This window comes from Podarcis tiliguerta (assembly GCF_965153285.1).
Source record: "Podarcis tiliguerta genome assembly, chromosome: 7".
NCBI lineage: Eukaryota > Metazoa > Chordata > Lepidosauria > Squamata > Lacertidae > Podarcis > Podarcis tiliguerta.
The window spans coordinates 46,977,571-46,999,845 of NC_139540.1; the positions used below are offsets into that span (position 1 = coordinate 46,977,571).

The 22,275-nt window shown below is 40.6% G+C and overlaps 1 long non-coding RNA gene across 1 annotated transcript; it reads right to left on the reverse strand.

Moving 5' to 3' along the window:
- Window positions 1-3,923: 3,923 nt before the first annotated feature.
- On the reverse strand, window positions 3,924-15,171 carry LOC310682005. Its single transcript, XR_014513717.1, has 4 exons — window positions 12,744-15,171; window positions 9,144-10,893; window positions 7,302-7,439; window positions 3,924-6,472 (listed from the first exon to the last, which is right to left on the reverse strand). It is a non-coding gene; the product is annotated as an uncharacterized lncRNA (long non-coding RNA).
- Window positions 15,172-22,275: the final 7,104 nt, after the last annotated feature.

A 22,275-nucleotide genomic window follows, 5' to 3' on the forward strand; every position in this document is an offset into this window, starting at 1 on the left:
TGCACTGAAGCTAGAGAAGCAAATAAGGTTTCTCAGCTGGCATAGTGCCCATAAAAGTTTTTTCCCATCTGATAACATTGTGATATTAGGTGATTGGTAGGTGGGAGGCCTCACCCCTCTACCATGGTTTAAAGACCCAAATAATCAAGACTGACGTCACTTGAGAGGTGACCACTGTTATGTATTGAAGTTCTCACCCTGGCCACCAGGAGTATCGTGTAAATAGTTTTCACTCAGGTCCACGTCAGTTATTTTAGGCGGGAAACCCTGGGTTGTTGTTGCTACAATGTTGACAGCCGGCTGCCTATAAAAGCAGGCCGGCTGAGCTGTTTGCTGTTCAGTTCTGTTCCAGCTTACAAATAAAGAGCTGCTTTGGAGAAATCACTGTGTCGTCTGCTATGTCTACCCACTATTCAACACTGGCGACAAGGATGGGATCAATGGACATCAGAGCACAGCCAGATGCAGCCACCCTCTGAGATGAGCTGAATCACGGAGCTGAAACACTGAGCGAAATCACGGAGTAGAACCAGTGCAGAGCTGACTGTTCTGGCTAGAGCACAGTGTTTCATCCATCGCCTCCACGTCGGCGTCGGAACCATGGCTTCACTCGTGCCTCTACCGCTGTTTGCCCCAGCCTCTGAATCATGGGACTCCTACTGCGCTCGGTTTGACTGCTACCTCCAAGCAAATGAGCTGACAAGAGGGTCTGAAGAGCAGAAGCGGGGCCTCCCCTCAGCCTTCGTGGCCCCGACGTGTTCGCGACGGCCCAAGCATTGGTTGCGCCTCTAGCAGTCCAGGCAGAGCCGTGGGACACGATTCAAGAGAAGCTCTGCAACCACTACGCGCAAAAGCTGTCCAAGATTGCTGCCCACCATGGTTCTACCACCAGAACCAGGCAGAGGGGGAGTCAAACAACAACTACACCACCGCCCTCCGACAGTCTCTTACTAAGGGGACCAGTCAGGTCCCACCTGCTTGATTTCAGCCATGCTGAAACTAGTTTTGATATACATGCTAGCAATAGTAATGGCTGAGTCACTCAGGATTTATCAGTCTCAGACAAATCATATCGCCTTACTTTAATACTTGGTTTAAAAAGACAGCAGCCAAAAGACTTTGCGCACCTAGATTTTCCAGAAGCTTTAGGCGAATCTACACATAAATGGATTACTATGTAACCACCTTTAAAAATATGAATCAAGTAATAAAATAAAATAGGCTTCTGCTGTTATGGCAATTGGATGTTGCTTGGACCTAAGACTGCTAAAGAAATTCTCAAAGAAAGAAATATCAGAAGTTTTTGGGGGGGTCAGTACTTTTTTACAATGTATTCTTAGCTATTGTTTCTTCACATATTGCTCATGAGCCGGTCCAGAAACATTACGGAAAAGATTACGTTTTGTTTCACCCATGTAATGTTATTTTTTCTTCTCTTTTGTTTTGCTACAAAGGATTTCCGTACACACATAAGAAAAGAAGGTCAGTTTCTTGATACTATGAGTAAAGTATTAATCATAATTAAGCACTAGTCATAAATGCATTAGTCATAATAACCATAACCTATCATAACAAAATGTAAAAAGGAAAGTCAAAATAGTATTAAAAGTATGACTAAGATAATATACATTTAAATTATGGATTGCATCCAGCATCAGTTTGCACCTATTGAATTTATTGGACATGTCTTCCAGGAAGATCAAGTATTTTTAAAAGACTGGAATAAATTATTAATTTACTTAAAAGACCACTGTAAACAGTTAAAATAATTGGCAGGGATGTTATGACACTTGTAATGTGGGATTAAGTATGGTAACTAGATATTTAACAGATGGATAAAGGAAAAAGATGCAGAAAATGTTATCTTGAATATGGAAACCATGGAGGGAGGGAAGAAGGTCCGAAGGTTCAATAGAACCTTTTATTTTAATGTTTGAAATGGTTAAAATTAAAATGTATAAAATCTTGTAAAACCAATAAAATAATAATAATAACAACAACAACAACAATAAAGAATTTATTGGACATGTCAGGCCTATTGATTTCAATGGGACTACTTTGAGTAGAACTTAGTTGGCTCACTATAACCCTATCCTTTTAACTCTCCAAGGTAAATAGAATGACGGAGAAACTGAGTCGTCAAGCGAAGAGAATTGAAGTGACCACTGATCAAATTGCTCCTAGAAAAACATATGGCCAAGCTGCATCCTGTTCCTTATCAGTTCAGTAATGAATGAACAAGCCCCATTTCTCTTGCCCTCATAACGTTGCTGTGTAGATAATGGGTGACTCAATATGACAAAGGACTCTTTCATCATCCATTGGCCATGCTGGCTGGGGCTGATGGGAGTTGGAGAACACCAGGAGTGCCACAGATCCCCATCCCTGATACAAATTATATGCCAAATCTTCAAAGACCACACCTCGATGGAGAGAGGTTTAATCTATTCATACTTTATGGTTAACTGTGTTTAACCATGTAATATGATTCTTAACTGACACATACAAAATAGATGGATACTTTTTTTTAAGGAAATAGATGGCACATAAAAAATTGAACATATTAAAATAAAACCAAGTTTTGTTTTGTTTTATAATCGGTCCCTGACTCCGTTTCCCCTGTATATTAAAATATATTGTAACTAGGATTGGAAGAGAAATTCAATTCAGTTCTCATTGAAAGGCAAACCCAACTAATTCACACTTTTCAAAACAACACGTGAACTGGAACATGAAATGTGAACAACTGAAGGCTGGAATAATGAGCAACAGAGAGAAACAAAAGCTGACGGATTTGTCCATCCCTATCCATGGTGTTTTGAAAGCTGTGAAGATGATTCATATGCAGAAGCCAGTTCAGCACATGGACCATCTTTCGTATATCAAAGTGAAAATGTAAATGCGATGACTGATCCACAAAAGGAGACAGGAAGCCTGCATACCCTTCTGGAAAAGCTGGCCTCACTAAAATCAGTGTGTTAGTCAGTGTGTTCAGGGCTTACACACAGGTCACGATGAACAGGTATGAAGTAGGAGATGTTTTAAAGTGAAGATGTTGCAGGTAAGAAGAAGGTTCCATTCTGTATTCTTTACTTGCCTTAATGGCTGTCTCTCCATCTGCCCATGTCTCTGTCTGTCTCTCTCTCTCTCTCTCTCTCTCTCTCTCTCTCTCTCTCTCTCACACACACACACACACACACACAGAGTTGTTTTTCTCCTGACACAGTTTAGTATCATTCTAAAAGTTCTGAAAATTTGCTAGGGGGAGAAAAGTGGAAACTGCGAGTTCAGAGCTAATTTCCAACCTACTGCTCCAAACCATCCTCATCCCCTACATTCTAACTCACAGGTCTGCTGCAGTCGTACCAAGTCAGACCTTAGGCCCTGTGGCTTGGGGTACAAGTCTATGCACACTGATACTTGGGCATAAGTCACACTAAACTCAAGTGAGACTTATGGAGCAATCCTAAAAAGGGTTCGGGAGGTTAAGAGCAGTGGCTCCTCTGCCACATCCAAAACCATGTCTGTTTGTGCCAGTTGGGGTACAAGGTAAGGGAAAGGTGCTCTGATTTTGCCATGCCAGCTCTAAGATCACTTGGCTGAGGAGCCTCTTGGGGGAATCTTTGGGATTTAATGTTCCTGAAATTCCATTTCGGGTCTTGCTGCAGCCCCTTCCCTCAAACAGTTCTTCTTTCCATTGACAGAGACCCACAGAGAAAACATTGTGTGCTATCCTACACCCAACCCTTGTCTTGGCAGCCCAAACCATTGGGGACAGAGTGTGGCATTCGTACACAGCCCCCAGTTGTTTCACGGACTATTGACCTGTACACCACTACTTCATTTTTCCGCTGCCACCAATTTTGTGGGGGGGGGGGGACCCAGGGTTCCCCGGCGAAGTATTGAGTCTCAGTCAGGTAGAATTAACAATGAAGATTAAAGTTTATTTCAAACACAAACAAGTTTTAAAATATATTCGAAACACTGTCAGTCTATTCCCTCTCAGTCTTGTCCCTGTCTCTAACTCACTCTGACTCCTCTATCTTCCCCACCTCCCCCCAAAAAGAACCAACCGAACTAACTGTCAAAACCTCTGGGCTGAGCCTCAAAATCAGGTAGGCTCTGCCTCCGGGCTTTCTTATTGGTCAACCTATTAACCCTTTCTCTCCCCCAATACAAACGTAGCCCCAAAGAATGGGCAAATGCCACACAGAGGTTTAGGACTGCACTCTTATTTCATTCATATATGTATATGTATATGTATACAAATATATATGATTTCAATAGACAATTAAGAAATGCGCCCCATGGATGTTGGGTCCTTTGTTTTCAGCTGTCAAATTACCACTTCCAATGGCAATGTAACTCTTAGTTCCATGAAGAGAAATCAAACAACCAAAACTCTAAAGCAGTCACATGAAAATATAATCAGCGTACTAACTACTGATCCTAGCAAACATCCACCCAAAGGTTAGCAGGCACAACCACCTTATAAGCACTTCATTAAATTATGACAAAAAATCATAAAGCTTAAAAATAAATGCCTGTTTATTTAGCACTCCTGTTTGTTTATTTAAAACTCAATGAAGTGTGGATAAAAACAAGCCAAAGTTAAAAAGAATGTGCAAGAAATTATTTATAGGTTTTAAGTAATTATGTTTTATGTATTACGAATGCCACTTTAAAATTAGCTGAATTTGTAGCATTTCAGGAAACCCACTAACACAATTCAAAAACCTGACCACATTATAACCCTTTATAACTAACTAATTCCAATATTTATGATAGAATATACTACCTATGGGAAAAATACATACATGGAGCTTCTCCTGGTTAAAACGTATGAAATTAATTTGCAAACAGCCTTAGTCCTGCTTATTGCTTCAAAGCTTGTTCCAGTACCATTCCGGGTGGATTGTGCCCTAAAGCACTAGAGTAAACTTTATGAGCACTAAATGTGAATAACAACACTAGGAGGTCCAAAATTGGCATAGAAGTGTTTGGGGGGCATTATGGCATGGGGTTTCCTCAGGATGAAGGGGCTACTCAGGAGGAGAAGTAAGTCAAAGATGATTCAGCCTCATGGTCTAAATCATGGGATGAGCAATTTCCGATGAGCTTCTCTGACTAGCTCTGGCCCTAGTACTGGGTGCTAATGATAGGTAGAATGGCATCTTTGAAAGAGAGTTACCAAACCTGGGGCAACCAGATCCAATGGAGGACAAGAACCAGGGTCTACTGGTGTATTCACTCTTTTGAACCTCTGTGTGACAAGCTACATCTGCCCAAACTGTCCCTTTTTGTATCTGGTCCAGTAGTGACTGGTGTCCTTTGGGACTGGTAGGGTGGAAAGTGTGGAGCAAGAGCAAGTAAGAGCCAGAGTCAGTTACAACAGAACCTACCAATTCTTTTTCTGCCCCAATCCTCCCCCCTACTGAGTTCCACAAGGAGCACCACTAAGACTGAGGAAGAGGCATAGGAGCCAACTCATTGGGGCCCCCGATAAAATATTTGAGGGGGCCGGGCACCCTCAGGTTGATGGGCATTGCCATTCAAATGGTGTGTGCATGCCTTGTCATGTGATTGATTATGCAGGGCAGGGCCTACCTGCTCCCCTCCCCCCCAATATTTTATTCAAGTCAGCACCCCTGGGAGGAGGAAACTGACAGACAGGGTCACCCACTAGAAAGGCTGTAAGAAAGAAAGAAAGTAGCTGGGGTCTGGCTCAGGGTAGTCTGAGGTTGGACAGTGTCCCTTTCACTCTAATGCACCAGCCACCACTGATCTTGTAACTCTACTAAACTGAATTTGAGAGAGGGAGGGAGGCTGTATTAGCAAATTATCTGCTTGATCCTAACAGTGGGAATCAGGGCTTTGGGGCACTCCTTAGGATTGTTTCCCTATTCATTGGTGATGCTGATTATATAGTTAACAAAGTCATCCAAATTGGGTTGTCCATAGTGGATAAACAGTCAAAAAGTGAGGGGCATTTTCCTACGTTGTTTGTTTTCTTTGCCAATTGCTCACACACACACACTCATTGGTTCCAATAGGATGGAAAACGAGAGCTGCAGTTTCAGGGTAATGGTAATACACTCCTCCCATTTGTGGGGCATGTCCAGGAAACAAGAGGCCCTTGGGTCCAAGGAGATCCGAAGCATCAAGCAATCCAACCATTACACAACATTGGAAGAGCTCCTCTGGGGTCTTATTGCCATTGCAGTATCTATGGCAATGGAAATTTCTGATGTCATCCTGAGGCAGCATATGAGGGTAGACCTCCCTTTCCACTAATGGAGAGAGGAAGACAATTGTATCCTATGGTCTCTGGGACAACGTCCATTAGGGTTGCACCCTCAAATGATTGCAATGCTTCATTTGTTATAGTTGTGACCCCCTCTTTGTATATTTCAGCTAGCAGAGCCACCACTTTAGATTTCGGAGGATCCCTGAATGCTCTTACACTTGCCTCCTATTGCAGTGTGAAAAGTAATAAGTAAATTAATAAATATTAATTAGAGAATAACACAGTGAAATTATGGTAAAACAACAACAAGACGTTAATATTTAAAAACCTAGAGTCTGAGTACATAAACTGCAGACTGGAAAAATATTTAAAATTGCCAGCCAACAACATTAAATCTCTAGGCATCAGGAAACTGGATTCCTGGGATTTAATAAATCCTGGAAGAACATGGGTGTAATGTTTAAGAAACACTAACAAAGCAAAAGCATGGTACGAAAACAATGTATATACCCCTGCTTTAGATTATATATTATATATTATATATAAGAATACAGTGGTACCTCAGGTTAAGTACTTAATTCATTCCAGAGGTCCGTTCTTAACCTGAAATTGTTCTTAAACTGAAGCACCACTTTAGCTAATGAGGCCTCCTGCTGCTGCCGCGCCGCCAGAGCACAATTTCTGTTCTCATCCTGAAGCAATGTTCTTAGCCTGAGGTAATATTTCTGGGTTAGCGGAGTCTTTAACCTGAAGCGTATGTAACCTGAAGGGTATGTAACCCAAGGTACCACTGTATATATTTTATAATATATTATATAAAATAAAATATATAATATAAAGTCATATACAGTACTCAGAGTAAGCCCTATGATGAACATTGGATCTAGTCCAAGATATAGATATGATTTTTTTAATTAACACTGTGCAAAGGGTTTTAACTTTAAAATTAATTCATGCTATAGAAACTTTGCTTAAGATTCCTTTATTATTTTGTTGAGTATCAGATATTTTCATGATGAAGGCATTTATTTGAGTTAGAAATAAGAGGTAATACCTTAATTCCAGCTAGAAAACAATCGTTGCCATTGCTTTTGAACTGCAAGCAAAGAGCTGTGAAAAGATGCTGCAGAGCTGAAAACTTCATTTGCAGCGCAAATGATAAAAGCAGCCTGTGATGCTCTTATTTAGCAAGCTGTCATTCAAAGATAAAAGACAGAGAAATGGTTCTAGTGAGTTATGAGTGCTTTCTAACTGCTCAATAAACAGACAATTCTGGCAACTGGACACGACTTTAATTGGACTATCTTGTGCATCATTGCTGACTCAGTTTCAGAGGATGTCAAGTTTCAATTACAGGTGGAAGGAACCATCGGTCAAATAGCCCATCTGATTTTCAATCTCATTTCATACAATGCCAGCAGAGTGGAGATGCAGAGGGCACCAGAACAACTTTGTTTAGATGGTAACAATTTATTTCTAAAGGCCAAATGATGGCAAAGTAAAATTGAGGGGTTTTAGACTATCACCAGATAGCTAACATAAACAACGGAAATAGATGGAGCAATTACTCCAAGAAAATTAATCTAAAAATAGCAAAGCAATTGAAAAACCCCAAATAAGCATTCCACAAACCATTCCAGTTTTGTATCTCACATTCTTGGGTGAATTTCACCTCAATTTAGCATGAGCTCTCTTGACTAATAGATTCACACAGCCCTTAAGGGAACGCATTTAAAGCAAATCGCCACTGCTCTATAATTTATCACATGTAGCCAGTGGACTCAGTTCTTAATTACTCTCACTACTATTTGTTGCTTGCATAGCAGAAGTTAAGTTTATGCCTTCCTCTCCCTATATTCCTTTTTCATTAGTCTCTTTTCATCTAGTAATCAGGGTTTGTTCCTTGTTTGTGAAAATGCAAGAGCTGTTACTTGAGGACCTTTTGGCAGAGAAATCTCTATATAATTCTTGGCACAAAGGAAGTACCATCTTGCTCAATTTAGAATCAGTAAACAATAGTTGCTACCAATTTGGATGGGAAGATCTTGTTGCACTCTCCATATATAATCAAGCTTGATTTTAAATGCCTTGCTGCTGTTTTCTTCTTTTTGTCAGTATCTGGCCTGTCTCCTTTCCCATCTCTCAGGCCAATCAAGCTACTTGTGATCTGAATCCCTCCTAAAACCCTTCCCTTCCATAAAAACCAAAACTCCCTTTTCCAAGTTCTATCCTTTTCTCAAGTTCTATCCTATCAATTCAGCTTTGCTGCATCTATGTTACTCACAGCCTGACCAAGCATTCTACCTCTACATACAGGTCTTATGGCTGTCTTGACTTCCTTGGTCTGTGAGCTGCCACCATTGGCACCAACTATAAGGGGCCCTGGGTGCCAGGGTACCTACAATTTTTTGGGTGGGTGCTCAGCACCCACACCATGAGGCCTCTGGTGCGACTTCCAGTGCTCTGTGAGGCCCCAAAAATCGCATTGGCAGCCTTTAGACATGATTTCTGGGGCTCCTAGGCACTGCCATCGAATGCACATGATGTCATAATGTCATGTTATGTTGTAAGCGCCGCTGGGCACCCATAATCTGGGGCCCAGGTCAGGGCCCCTGGCTACCACCCATGATATGGACCCACCCATGAAAAGGGCCTGAGGAGTGCCCTTCTTGCCACCACCTGCCACTACCTCTGCTGTGATGAGTGCACCCTAGCCATGCCCCCACCTCCGTCTCCATGGCAGAGGTGAGGGTGGGGTGTGCCCGCAGCAGAGGGTACAGCACTGGGGATATTGTTTGCCACAAGCAGCAAAATCTCCTGGACTGGTCCTGCACAGCTCTTGCTGCCATTGCCACAACACCCTAGGGAAGCTCTTGTGTTACCTAAACAAGCACACCTACCCAAGGATCTGGGAGGAAAGATGGGAATAGGGTTGAGAAGGTGGTGCCACTTCTGGTCCCTTGCATCTTATCCTTAGGACAACTGGAACAGTCCCTTTGTCTAGCACTGGTGCAATACTGGACCGTCAAATTGGTGTGTTCTGTGGTTCTTTTCCCCACGTGTCCAAAGTAACATGCTGCTTCAGTTGATGCAAGGCAAGTCTCTGCCTGTACCACCCCAACAGCGAAAGGTCACCTGGGGCCAGAATGCATAGTTGAAGTTTCCCTGAAGTGATCTAAGAGCACCAGAGCATACTTTGTGTATATTGATGGCTCATTTATTTTTATTCAGCTTATATTTAATAAATCTGGAACAAGTTCTTGCTCTCTGATGCACTGGCAAAACTCCACGGAAATAAATTGGGATGCCCTGGGCACACAGCTCATTATAGACCACTGTTTGCTAAAAAGCAGGCTTTAAATAGGACTGACAAGCTCTCGTGGTATTCCAGAGCAGATGCAGCTAAGTGCAAATGGTTCCAAAGCCCAAGCCAAATGCTGCTATTGCCACTTCAGCAAAGGTTCTATCTGGGCCAGTTAGGCAGAAGCGCATTCAGCTTTTTCTTGATTTGGTAACTGAGATACATACAGAGAAATCACATTATTCTTACATTTGAATATAGATGAACAAGTTTATGTATCAGAATGGAAAGCATCAATTTATTCATACAGACAATTAATTTAGTAATTGGATGACTGACACTATGGAACCCACTCAGTGTTGAGTGATGGCATGACAGATAGTTATTGATGCAGAAGAGGTTTAAGATAATTTTTACCACATAATAAAAGACTTTTCTGTGTCAGTTTGGGCAAATCTGTCTAAATACCTGAAAATATGTGGGGGTTTTTGGAACCCTGGGAGGAAAAAGTTGGTTGGAATGGTACAATTGTGAATGAAGAAACACTGAGTAGGGAAAGAGTTACATGCCACATCTCTCATCTCAAAACAGATTTTTCATTTTAAAAGTAATGGTAATGCTCAACATGTATTTGCACCTAACATATAATTATGCCCCAACTTTGAATCAGACCATTGTTCCCTCTAAACCAGGGCTGTAGAAGGTCTAATAAACTGAAGCATAATCTACATAAAATGGAGGTGCTGTTGGTTTGTCTGATGTGGGAGGCAGCATTCTGGAGAGGGTTTTTCACTGGACAACTTTACAGCTGGAGGAGACGTTAGATCTGGCTCCGTATCTTGATGCCCAAGGGCATGAAGGATCTTTTTGCCAGCTGAGGAGGATGAACCAACTGTGGCTCTTCCAGGGCAGAGACAACCTGGTCATAAATTATCATGCAATAGGGGATGCATGAATCCGTTGGTTTAAGTTTCTCTCAAATCTTTAGCCACATTTCCACATTAGTTTATGATTTCAAAAAAAATTTCCACCCCCCCCCCCAATTAAACAGATCAATAGATCTGTCTTGGTTTTGACTTGCAAAGAAGCTTCCCACTGCCTTGCTAGCTGAGATCCTTTTAACCAAAGGAACCATGGATTGAAGATAGCATGAGCTCTCTATTAACCTATAGCTGCTTGACGGTATGCTGCTTTTCATACTGTGGCTTATCCCTTTGCATCTGGGAGTTTTACAGCAGGAGGGCCTCTTCCCAGGGGTCTCTCCAAAATGAACAAGATCTGGAATCGGTTTCAGCTTTTTAAATTCCACTCACTACCAAGACATTTTCAGCAAAGTGCGTCTGACCTATTAGAGAGGATAATGGTTATAAAATATCACACAATGTACAAACCTATTATCAAATCACGACTATACGAAACCATGTTTTGTGCACAAGCTACACATGACAGAGTGGTATTTGACTGAGAGTCACTCAGCTTAATGGGTTGTTTCTCTGTGGTTTCATATCAAGGAAAGGCTTTGATGGCAAATGCTGTTTTCTTACATAAGTGGAAGCCAGTGGGTTAGAGGTAGGGTTTTTAAAAAAATCAATGCAGAAGCAGAATAAAAGCTTATTTGTCCCTGACTATATGACCCATCTATTTAATGATAAATATATCTGTATTACGGGAAATACAATTGCTATTTAAGAGATTTATATCCCCATCTTTAGACAAGTTTAATTGATTTTCTCTTTTGTTGTACACCAGATGGAAGAGGGAAATAGGGGTAGCCTTGTGAATGGTGTTTTTTTTGGGGGGGGGGTAGGGACTAGTAAATTAATGAGCCAGAACTGTACACTGAAGGAATTCAAATCTGCAAAGAATTATGGAATATTGATATAATGATCACCATATGTATATGCTCAGAATGGAGAGTAGGCGTGTCACTGTTCATTAAATTACAACTTCTTTCCAAGGCATATTGTGAGTCTCAATCAGTGCTATTTTTCAAGAAAAAGAGGTGCTGGAACTCACCATGAACACCCCTTTGTTCTCTTATAATGGCAATGGCGCCCACCTGAGAGGTGCCGGAACTCAGTCCTAGCAAGTTCTTGCTGAAAAAAAGTCCTGGTCTCAATCATCATGTAAGTGGAGGAAAGAGAACAACTGCTGCCAAGGCATCGGCAGCCACTGCTACAGTCTCCCTGCTGCCACAACAGCAATTCCTAGGTTAGTGATTGTGTGGGTGAGTGAGAGTAAGGGAGATGGGGTGAAACTGTTCTCGGCTAGAGATCCCCACTACCAGGATTAAAATGGCTTTGCCCTTTTTCAAATGCAACCAGTACTGAGATGGCCAGCTCCAATGGCAGCCCTCAGAGCTGGTTTACATACATGTTGTTAGTTCTTCATTCCTTACTTTGTAATACAAAGCTCAGAAGCACACAATGCTCTCCCTCAATATGAGGTGGACATTATAGCCCTCAGACTTATTCTCAGCACAAAGGGCTTTTTTCCAGCCAGAACTTGCTGGGCCTCAGTTCTGGCACCTTTCGGGTGGGCGCCATTGCCATTCTAACTAGGGAGGTGTTCATGGTGAGTTCCGGTTTTTCTAGAAAAATAGCACTGTCAGCACATAATTTAATCAAAGCCAGAGTATAAGTCTTTCCCCCAATTTTCTTATCTGAATATATGATTTGCATTAAGAATGGATTAGAAATGGGAACATGTTAACAGGAGATCAACACCTCTGGATATTGCGACTGTTCAGGAAACTGATCACATGTCTGTTGAGATGTCAGGTACAAATCCCTTAACAACCCCAATTTGAACAGTTTCAAAATGAAATTAAGACCTACTGTACCACTCTGTTAAAGTTTCCCTTTCCTTCGGTCTCATAGCACCTTCTGTGTTTCATGCATTTTTTCTTTGATTCTTGTATAACTTTCAACGTACCACAGTTGTTTCAAAAAAGATAAATTATGTGATCTCCATTCTACAAACGGAACTGCAACATGCAACTCAGGCTACAGAGCTTCAGACTTGTTGACCGTTTAGGGAAAAATGTGCATACCTTACCTGAGGCTTTTTACCTGCTTTCATCATCTCTTTCTGCTTGCCAAGCTCCTTTTCATCCCTTCCTCTTGATCCTTTTCCTTTCTCTCTCATCCTTGTTTGTTTCTGTAGCATTTTACTTCCACCCCCATTCCATTTTACCTTTGATGCTATTTCTTTCCAGTCATTGATCTTTATGTATCACCGATTCATAGTCTTCTCCATTTCAGATCTCCAAGCATTTCAGATCCCCAAGCGTTCACTTCAACAACATGGGACAGAATTGTTGAATTCTCTTAGCAGTCTCTTAATACAATCAAATCACACTGAACCAAACATAGAGTTAAATGAACACAGGAGTAAGGGCAGAACAATGTTTTTCATTAAGACGTACATTTTAACATAGAATTGTATCCTTCATATATAATATATTTAGGAAGCTTTGTAAAATCTTTCAGTTTGTGCTGGATTCTGGAGACAAATGATAAACCATTTAAATTGTCTAATAACTGTGTTTTAATATCTGCAATTGTAATGGAATATCTTAGATTGTTTTATTTTTATATCTAGTACTCACCCTTGAGATAGACAGGGAAAACATTTTAATCATTGTTTTCTGTGAACTTTAAAAGAAATGTGTTAGGTAACTGAACTTGGGATACAATATTATTTTCTTTGCTTCAAAGAATGTACCACTAGCAATACCTGATTCTGTGTAGAAATTGGAAAGCAGGTGACAGAATCAGATTCCTACTTCTCGGACACAAAACCCCCCGCCAACTTTTGTTTCCCGGGCTCCCAATTCATAGAACTTAATCCACCCATTAGCGAACCAGTTTCAGTCCCAGTCAGATACTCAGCACAGCTTGCAAGTACAGTGGTACCTTGGGTTAAGTACTTAATTCGTTCCGGAGGTCCGTACTTAACCTGAAACTGTTCTTAACCTGAAGCACCACTTTAGCTAATGGGGTCTCCTGCTGCCACCGCACCGCAAGAGCACAATTTCTGTTTTCATCCTGAAGCAAAGTTCTTAACCTGAAGCACTATTTTTGGCTTAGTGGAGTCTGTAACCTGAAGCATATGTAACCTGAAGCGTATGTAACCCGAGGTACCACTGTACCTAGTATCAGGCAGACTTCAGTAAGACAATGTGATGGTGACTATGTCTATGTGATACCACTAGGTGGTTTAACATAAGAAGAGCACTTCTGGATGAAGCCAAAGGCCTATCAAGTCTAGCATCTTTTCCCCCACGATGGCCAACCAGATGCCTATGGGAAGACCACAAGCAAAACATGAGTGCAAGCACTCTCTCACTCATGTTCCCCAACTACTGCTATTTAGAGACATGTTGAATAAAATATATTTTATATTATGAGTCTTTTATTTAGCTCAGGAAAGAGAAGATTATGTGCAAGAAGCTCTGAGTTAGTTTACACTTGGCCTTTATTGTGAGCTAGAGACCAACTATGAATAAACTAACTTTCAAGGCTGCTCAGAGATGCAGAGTGCACAATATTCTGAGCCAGCAAAACTAGCAGAAGTCTGCAAATGCAATGCCAACAGTTGAGCACGTGGTTAGCTACACATTTACTTTTCACTTTATATATACTGTACTGTATGTCACTTAAAATGCATGGAATCCCCATATGTTCTGTTCACATTGTTCTAGAACAAGACCTTAGATAGCTCAGAGGCTATGTGTACATATCCATCAACTTGTGGCCAGAATATATGGGTCATAAGCACTTGGTAAAACATTGGTGGTTACAAGGAGTCTGTCTTACAAATTATATTGTTTGGGGACCAGAATACAGGTAGTCGTATTAACAACAGGGCTAGCTTAATGGCAGTTCAGGGCAAGATCAGACACAATACACACCAAGCTAAATTGAATACATTTTTCACTTCCAGAGTCAAGTTATAGGTAGAGAGTCCATCTGTAGAAGACATGTGATTTGGAGTTAGGCAGAAGGTGCAATGCTATTTGTGCTGCTGACGTATTTAGAAGTTAGATCAGAGAGAGTTTAGAGGTAGAATATGCAGAAAGTATCTGGAATACATGACCGCATGCACAATGCTCTGTTTCAGTAGGCAAAATGTTCTTGAGTGACTGTTACATTTATAAGGAGAGCTTATGTGTTCTGCCCATTAGTGTAGTTCCCTAGCATGGATAAGAGTAGATGAAACCACAATAGCCTGAAACAATTAATTCATCAACCATGATGTCATAAAATCTTGGCCAAATACAACCAAATTTCAGGTTTGAGACCTCCAAATTGAATACTATGATGAGAGCAGGAGAGACCAGGTTGTACTGTAATGCCCTGACGACTTGTAGAATAGGGAATAGTTTTAGCAGAACACACTGTTTCTGGGAATGGCCAAGATACTTATAAAGTCACATACATTCTGGGGGACTGAAAAGAAAATGGCTTCTCATCAAACCCCTCACACTTGTCAGTTTTGTAAGAGGATGTGATTAACTTGTTAAACTACTAATGGCGGGATACTGTAAATTAATTTCATTGGTAATGGCTTATGGCTGTGAAAGATTTAGTATCATATATTGGTCACACAAACTTTACTGCCTTGGAGGTCTCCTCCTTGGCCACCTTAGATGTCTTTTCATCAAAAAGAGTAAGACAAATAATAAAATATTATAACCAATTTTTTGGTGAGCGTTCCTGAGATCAACTTCACCTGTTTGGATACAATTGGATTCCATTTTGAATCAAGATGGCTGACTGAACCTTTCAAAACTGCAGAGTCGTTCTCACAACAAAAGTGAGATAAGCCCTTCTCGCTCTGGATGGCTGCCTGTAAGTTTTCGCAGCAGCACAGAGATGAAGGAGCAGGATTCAGGTGATAGTAGAGGGTTGGATTCAACTGCAGAGGAGGAGGAATTAGCTGCACCTGAGTCTCCAAGAAGTAGGCGGTGGAGCAAGTGATTAGAACAAAGGAGGACCAGCAGGAAGTGGGGGCGGGCTTGGAGCATATCTGGCCTTGGAAGGGGCCGGAAGCCAGTCGAGTCAACTGACTCTGGCAGTGAGGAATGAGTTGTGGGAAGCTCGGATTGCTGAAAGCCTGTTGTGGATAAATAAACCCCAATTAGTCAAACTGCCAGCGTGTCGTGTCTTGTGTGTGAGAAGTGCTAAACCTGACACCCTGTGATGATTTTTAAGGCATACTCATATTTCTAAATGCTTTCGGTACATTTTAAACTTGCTGGATATGGATTTATTTTTATTTGCTTTTGCTCTGTCTTTCACAGTATAAATATATATTTATAGCAATAAACAGGTAGCACATCATTCTAGTACTGGCATCTTAAAACAGTTGGGAGGCAAAAACATATTCAGTAATGGCTGCAAACATTAAAATTATAATCTGCATATATGCCACATGACCAGTGGCCCTGATCACATCTCTCTATATCTTTATTCCTGATAATGCTGCTGTGATACTGTCTTGCCAAGGAACATAAAGAATTCACAAAAGCAAATGCCACCTGCAAAGCTCAAAAACAATAAATCAGACTCAGATCCTACTGTTCAGCCATCTCTAGCAAGAGGTTTTTGAGTATGAATTTCAAAATTGGATAGGACAAAAGTGTGTGCAATGCTGCAAGGGAATATTTGGAAGATACTCTCAATCACAGTAGCTGCCAAATTGTACTTCTCCCTGTTGCCCACATCTGTTGCTCTTTTTCCCTTTCATGTTTATTCTGTGCTTCTCTATTCTCAGTTCATTCATCTAGCCACAATTGCTTCTGTCCACCACTGTTTCTATCACTTGCTATTCTCCCCTTTGTTTTGGCTTCAGTCTGTACACCTACTTTGTTTTCCTTCTGTCTTTCACCTGTTCACTTGTCTTTGATAAACTAGATCCCTTTATCTTGGCCCTGACATAATTAACTGCAATCAGGGGGGAAAATATTTCTAAAAAACAAATAGGAAGATGGAGAATTCCTGAGTGCACACTGTTCAAAGAGCGCACAGGAGATAGAACGGAGAGGTGTTTTCAATTCTTGTTTTTCTCAGAGATTCATGTTAAACCACAGTTGTCCTATTATGAACTGAGTTTTCAAGGAAGCTGAAATTTTAAAACCCTGCAATATCTACTAGGAAAAGAATTAAAGGAATATTCATGAACAAGAGTAATATTTGATAGGAACTTGCTTGCTGTGCCTTGTATTGTACTTTTAACTGTGTTTTCAATGCTTTATTTTATTGCTAGTTGCCCTAGGCTCCCTTGAGAGGAAGGGTGGGATATAAGCAATAATAAATGCTGCATACATTTGTTTACATGGGATTTTTAGAAGTTGATTTGGACATTACTTGAGGCTTTCTGTATATCAAGCTTCACCTTTCATTAATAAAAGATGGCAATACATTAACAGTGGCTTTAGACCAGCATTACATAGGCTTCATTGTCTTCAGTGCGGCTTACTCTCAGGGAATTGTGTTTAGGAGTGCAACTTCTTTTTTCATAAGATATTATTAAAGCTTTTTGATGATACAATAACATAAAAGAAACTAATCTAAAAGAAAAAGAAAAAATAGAGTCCTCTCTCAAAGGTCACTCTTTTTTATATATTTTTATTTTTCTCATTTTACAAAAAGGATCACAAAAATAAATTCACACAGCCAATTTAAAGCATCAAATCATCGACTCCCTTCCCCACTTTCTGCAGTTATTTATGTTATATCTTTTACCTCTGCATATCCATTTTGTATCTATTTACTATTTAACCTTTATATTCTGTTTAGGTTACTCTCACTGCACATTTTTATGTCAATCCTGCTAATGATTTAAATTGTTTACAATAATTCTTCAAATAGTCAATAAAATTTCCCCATTCTGTATTAAAACATCTCTCTTCTTGATTTCTTAATCTTCTGGCAAGTTTTGCCATTTCTGCATACTCCAACAATTTTTGTTGCCAATCTTCCTTGTTTGGAACTGTTTATTCTTTTCCATCTCTGGGCATATACTGTATCATTTGCGCAGCTGCAGTAGCATACATGAATAACTTCCTTTGTTCTTTAGGGTACATTTACACCAACAGAACATTTATAGTTCTGCTAATCCCAGAATGGGGCAATAGTCATATAAGAATTTTGCTACAACAACTGTGATTTGCAATAAAATGTTGCAAATATACCTGTTCAGGTTTCAGTCAGCCAGCCAGTATTCCCCTTCACCTGGTTGTCTCTTTCCACCCTCTCAATGGTCAGTATTTCATGACTTCTGAGCATTCTATCCTCATTTGTCTATTTGTTGGGAAACCCCACAGGTTTCCTTTGTACCTCTGCAAAAGTTGAGGTTCCCCCAAATCTACCGATGTCTCCCTCCAGTGCATGGGATTTGCTCCATCAATGTGGCAAAAACGCAATACAACTATGAGTGTCAACTCATTGCTTGTGTTGTCAAAACAGCTTTGACAAACCAATGTCAGATTTTATGTCTCTTTATCTGTATCTTGCAAAGTATTTTACTGCATCCAAATACAGTAGTTTTCAACTGAGAATACACTTCATTCCTTATCCTCTCATGTGTAAATATGCTTTTTGCCTGATCAAGGCTATAAGCTCCTTTTAAATAAGCTCCCATTATTTTCAGTGGAGTGACTTGCTGTTGGGCAATATTGTGTCCCTTCAATGGACATTTGCTGTTGGTACAAAAAGCAATCAAGAGGAAAATGACAGCCCAAAGTAGGAAACTTTCATGCCTCCCCCTTATCTTTATAAAGTGTAGACTAGGCAGACCTTCAATCAAAAGTACTGTGGATGAATCCATACCACCTCCACCTCGTAGCTATAAAAAGCAGTAAATACGTAAAAGAAGATAAGCAATCTGACAAATATGAAATGATGGCTCATTCCATTCCAGAAAACTCCCACTCACTATGACCATTTTATTTACCACATACAAAAAAAAATCTGCTATTATAAAACAATATGGGAAACAAAATAACTTGTACAAAATAAGATTGCTTTAGCCTAATAATTGCAAACAGCTGTCCACTTCTAATGTTATGACTTGGGTGGAATGGACAATCAATAGGACACAAAGGTCAGAGACTACAGTGGAACTAGTCTGCTAACTCTTGTGGAGGTCTGGGTTAGCGATTGCTCCATTTTCTTTTGACTGGATGGTACTGAATAAGCAGACAAAAAATGTTCCTTCCCTCTGCTATTCCAACACTACTTTTAAAAAACCCAGAGGATTGCTTCAAATTCCTGAAAAGCCCAGTATTGTCACTTGGCATGCCAACTATTGTGTTAGTCGGAAGTGCATTGCTGACAGTACAAATGCAACATCTCAGGAATTGTGAGGGTCAAGAGAAATAAAAATAAACACACACCTTATTTTTCAGAGGTTTGGAATGAATGAAAAGCAGAAAGGGGATGTGTGCTTTGGGAGAAAACGGGTCTCAAATATAAGAAGGCATCCCCAGCTTCTGTTAGCATAACCCAGCCTTTGTCAGGCTGGTGCCCTGCAGAAGTGTTGGACTACAACTTTGGAACTGTAGCTCAAAACATCTGGAAGGTACCAGGATGGTGCTACCTGGTACAGCCATATAAAAGCCTTAAAGTGAATACTGTAAACATGATTTCATGCACTTTGGTTGGTTAATATATTTTCAGTAATAGGGCACATTTTAGATTCTTTACCTTGCTTGCCAGATCATGAGGCAGTCTTTTTTTGGAGGCAATATGGAACAATCATGGCTGCTTAACTGGTCCTATCCCTCTCATACTTGACATTTCAGGACTCAACTGGTGCTTTGGAAACTTTGCACTGGGAAACATAATTTTGACTTTGGATTCACCCCTGACACCATCGTCTGTTTTTTGCTTTGCCCAGCTTCCTTCCCAGCACATTCTTCTCAAGAGTTGAGGCAAAGAGGGAAATGCAAAGACTGGAGGTGGGGAATAACATGGACAACTTGGGCTGGAGTTGGAACAGTCTTGATGAACCAAAGCAGAGGGCAGGAGATACCAAAGAGACTGGCCACAACTGTAGCATGTGTGCCTTTAAGGTAACCCAGAGGAAGGTGTGAAGGGGAGAAAGAAATGGGTTTTGCATTTAAAGGTGAACATACCTAGTTTGTACTTTCCAAAACACAGAAATATGGATAACGGAACTTACTTAGGACTTGAAAAAATGAGAAACTGAGACAAGCTAAAGTTGGCCAATTTGTCCATCCCTACCTAGGACCCTGATTTTGAGTTATCTCTAAACTGCATCACCCAAACCTTACAATTATGCACTATATAGAAGTTGAGATGCAATCTTGCCAGTATATAACCTGATTGTATGGACCGCTAGCTTTCCTCCTATTTCTAGAAAAATTCAGAACAGCCTGTAGAATAAATAAATAAAGAGGAAGGGTTCCAACAGTGATTTCTGTTTCACTTGCTCAAAATGATTATTGGAATTATTTTGGTAATCAAGCCCATCCTCACTCATCTCAATAATAAACATGGGTTTAATCAGGATCAAGAGACTTCTGTCTTTACTGGTATTCAAAAGTTTGACCTAAAGTGGCTGTATTTATTAAGCCAAATACTGCCTTAAGTACACAAATGCTGCAGAAGATAGCATGTAAAGCATGTGGCTCAGTTACTGAACTGTGTCCCTTCTCCCAAATCTGGCACAGTTGTTCATTCTTTAATGATTGTGCCACAGCTCTACTCTTCTCCCTGTAAGAAGTCAGGAGATGGCCCAAAATCTTCAGGAAATGAGTTTCCACCTTATATTAGTTCCAGTGGGACTATGATCTAGATTCACAGAGCAACGTTAATCTAAAATAAAAGGCTATGAAATAACACACGGGTTAGTCTTCCAATACTTGAAAAAGCTTATGATTTTTATTTTCACCATAATATAAATCCCATCTCAACTCTCAGCCTAGATTACTATCTTTACAGGAAGAGAGACATCAAATGTGGGATAACAACAGAGTTTTATAAGGTTTGTTCTCGCACAAGAGATACAGTAACTATAGCTGTAGAGGAAAGTACCATTATTTCCTTAAAAACAGCAACTTTTGGAGATTTGAGCACAAGTACACTACAATATAAGAACACACAATATGACTACATACAGCATTGCACTTGGACAGCCAAGCTGAAGGACAGCACCCTCTGGCATTTGCCAATGGCCAAGGACCACTGGGAGGCTGCTCTCCCCGTTTCCCTGAAAGAACAACACAGTAAGCTGGAGATCCAAACTTGGCCTGATAGCAAGTGGACAAACAAAGCAAATTTAGAGCAGATGTTATCTGATGATAGGGTCTCACTTGTGTCATCAACTGTGCTGCTGCATTCTGAACAATGTACAGATCAAGCAAAAAGGACATAGCAGTAGACCATTACTGAAGTCACCAATGCCTGGACTATGGTAGTCAAGCTCTCCTGGTTTAGCAACAGCCATAGTTGTTGCAGCAGCTGCAGCTGGTAAATGGTGCTTCTAGAAAACACTGTGGATACCTCCAGTGACAGAGCTGCATCCAGAAGCATCTTCAAACCACATACCTGCTTCCTTCAAGGGGAGTGCAACCCAATCCAGGCTAGGCAACTGATTAATTTATTTGACATGGGAACAACTCAACTTTCACCCTCCCTCATGCATTTATTGCACCACTGCATCCAGACACCAGTCCAGGATCCACACGACCTGTCCTAACTCAGATGTTATGGAGAAATGCAGCATACTGATGGCACCTTGTCTCCAAACTCCTAATGTCCATATCCAGTGGCTTCAAGGAGATATTAAATAGCATAGTAGGTGACAGAATAGTGCCCTGCAGCACCCCATAGCATAACCTCTATGGGGTCAAAAAGCACTCTTCCACTACTATGCTCTTGAATCAATCCTGTAGGTAGGACCAGAACCACCGTAAAACAGTGTCCCAATTCCCATTCCACACAGCTGGTTCGGGGGATGAGTCACAAAGAGATGCAGTACTTCTATTACCTTAAGGAGGGGTTTTGACCCAGGACCAGTTTCCTTAAGTCCGATATATACAGTGACAGGACAGGGAAAAAGCTTCCTCTCTACTGCTAAAGCCTTTCTCCCTGCAGTGAATCAGAGACATAAGAAAATTATACCAGAATACCAATAGGAAAGCCTGAAGGCAGTCCTCTCTTTGATATTTCTAATGCTGCAGATGATTGTGTAAAGATCTTTCCATTCCAAGCACAGAGACACCATGGCGTAGGTTGCTTTAGGAGATGTGAATTAGTAAAAGTCCCCACAGTATTCCTTTTACACCATCACAACATAACAGTTGTGTACCTATCCTCTTTCAGACCGTGGCTACTTTGCTGGTGAGGTTTCGTTGCATATTGACAAAGGCAGATTGTGAAATTAAACTGGATTTAGCACTCTTGCACATCAAACCTGCTCCTCCCTTCATGGACTTTTGGGTGTAAGGGAAGTGATGGGGAAATGCACAGGAAAGTGTGTGATAACAATTTATTGATGTGATATCATATAACCTGCCTGCAAAAGAATTGGAATGAATGTTCAACAAACAATACTTTGTATAACCTCCCTGCAAACTTTTTGCAAACAAATAAGGGTTCATGTTCAATAAACATGTTTACTGGAAGCAATCTTGCTTGCATATATGCTCTTTTGATTGGATATTGTGTTTGGCATAGTAATCTTTTGAACTGCT